This window comes from Babylonia areolata, chromosome 13 (genome assembly GCF_041734735.1).
Source record: "Babylonia areolata isolate BAREFJ2019XMU chromosome 13, ASM4173473v1, whole genome shotgun sequence".
NCBI lineage: Eukaryota > Metazoa > Mollusca > Gastropoda > Neogastropoda > Buccinidae > Babylonia > Babylonia areolata.
This window is the reverse complement of record NC_134888.1, coordinates 22246849-22249348: the sequence shown is the minus strand read 5'-3', so window position 1 is coordinate 22249348 and position 2500 is coordinate 22246849.

Sequence of the window (2500 nt, the reverse complement as noted above, 5' to 3'; positions counted from 1 at the left end):
TCCACACTTGCAGGTTTACTATCCTCCTCCTCTCTTGACAGGCTACAAAGCTACACGATTTGTCCTCACAAAAAAAAGAAATCGAATCATGTCACACCTCTTTTGCATTAGTCAAACTGGCTTCCTATTGAGTTCTGCATTCACTGTAAAATTGAGACACTTGCCTTCCCACATTTTTGACGAATCTCTTCCCCCATATCTTTCCCCTGTTCTGGAAACGTATGAACCATGCAGAACGTCAAGATTCAGTTCTGATAAGTTGTTTAAAGTCCCAAGCCCAAAGTCAAGACGAACGGGAAAAAGGTCTTTTAGAAATCAAGTCCCCCCCCCCCCCCCAAGTTTGGAATTCTTTGCCATCCTTCCTCAGAAATGCTCCTGATCTTCAGTCTTTTAAATCAGAACAGAAAACATACTCGTAAATGGATAGACCAAAGACTTTTTGTCAAATGGAATTCTATGTCAGAAATATTCTAATGCTTATGCAATCCTGTTTTAGTGCAGTTGATGTTTTGATGTGCTTGAGCGTGTGTGTGTGTGTGTGTGTGTGTGTGTGTGTGTGTGTGTGTGTGTGTGTGTGTGTGTGTGTGTGTGTGTGTTCACTTTCATTTGATGTCTATCCACATTAAGTGATATTAGACATAAAAAGGGGTTGGGGTGTGGGTGTTGGGGACAAAGGTTGAAAAAAGGTGTGTGTGTGTGTGTGTGTGTGTGTGTGTGTGTGTGTATTTGCGCGCGCGCGTGTGTGTATGTGTGTGTATGTGTGTGTGTGTGTGTGTGTGTGTGTGTGTGTGTGTGTGTGTGTGTGTGTTTTATCAAATATTTCATTTCATATTCGCGCTGCTCTCCCAAGGCCGACCATGTCGCCACAGTACAATGCCGCATTTGTCTCTTTTGCTTTGACCCGTCTATAACTATATCTTTTTTTATATATCAAAATGGATCGCTCTACATAATTTTGCCAGTGGATAACCCTTTCTATTGCACTGGGTACATATTAGTTTGCTAAATAATGCTGTAGACGGGACCTCGGTTCATCAGTTCACTAGAAAGACTAGCTACCAACCTACCACTCAAGGTCTGGCAGAGGAGGAAGTAAAAAAAAAAAAAAAAAAATCTCAGTCCGTATACGGGACTGGAACAGTTAGACACTCGCTTCCTAGTCAGATGCAGTACCACTGGGCCATCTTTCCACTACAGTACAATAAAATGTTGCACATAATGGCTGCGCGAACAGTTGGGTACGATTTTTTCTTTTCCTGTTTGAGTCAACACACTCAGTCTGTCATCTTTGCTAATGGACAGAGAGCGCGGAGCCAGTACTGACGTGGCGCCATTAAGTTTACGTAACTCCATATTCTGATCGCCGTGTTCTCCAGTGTACTTTCAGTAAACACACACACACACACACACACACACACACACACACACACACACACACACACACACACACACACACACACACAAGCAAACAAAACAAACTTTGAAACTTTGAAATAAATATCAATAAACAAATTAAAAAAAAAAACATGTGATAAACTTTTCTCTTTTGTCCAGTTTGCACATTATTCTCTTCCATGGGTCTCAAACAATGTCGTGATTTTTGCAACAGAGCTGTGTAACGACCCTCCAAGAACGTCATGCATGGAAATAAAGTCACGCGCTATTATTCACTACACCTTATGACAGGTCCAGACAAATATTTCAGAGCCAATGGAATGGAGAATTTAAAAAAAACTAAAAACAAACAAACAAACAAACAAGTCAAAACAATGATAATATTTCATTATCCTTTGTTCATCGAGGGATAATTTCACTTCCTGTATGAATAGATGATGCTTTGTGGCTGAAAACCCAACGGACGTATTAATGCTTTACACTACGCTATACTGTGAAACCTTTTTGTTTGTTTGCTTGCTTGTTTCTTCTTCTTCTTCTTCTTGTGTTTTTTTAACAAATAATTTTGAAGACTGAACATGTTTCTTATGCATCGTAGGTTATCTTTAAATGCGTGAAGGACTTACAAAGACGTAAAGATGTACAAGCATAAATGGATCTGGTCCCCCCCCCCCTCCCCCCTTTTTTTTTTTTTTTTTTTTTTTTTTTTTTTTTTTTTTTTTTTTTTTTTGGGTGTTGTTGTTGTTTTGTTTTGTTTTGTTTACTAATAATTTAAAATTTTAACGGTCTTTACTCATTTTTGGTTCCTTTTTTAAGTATTCTGAGTTCCGTGGTACCATTCCTTTGGGAAAAGCTCCCAAAAGCTTGTTTTTTTTATTTTTTGTTTGTTTTGTTTTTTAACATATTCGATCCCAATGCTACCAAGACTGGGTTCGAACCACAATCAAGTAGAACTTTTGTTTTCTTTGCAGACAAAATGCAATTAATTGCTTACCATTCAGTGTCCCGTTTCAAAGCTATTCGTTGTTGTTCATCTTATTGTGGAAGGATTTTCTCAGTGCGGAAGAAACAATGGAACCGGGTTATCTGGCTTCCAAAACACTGT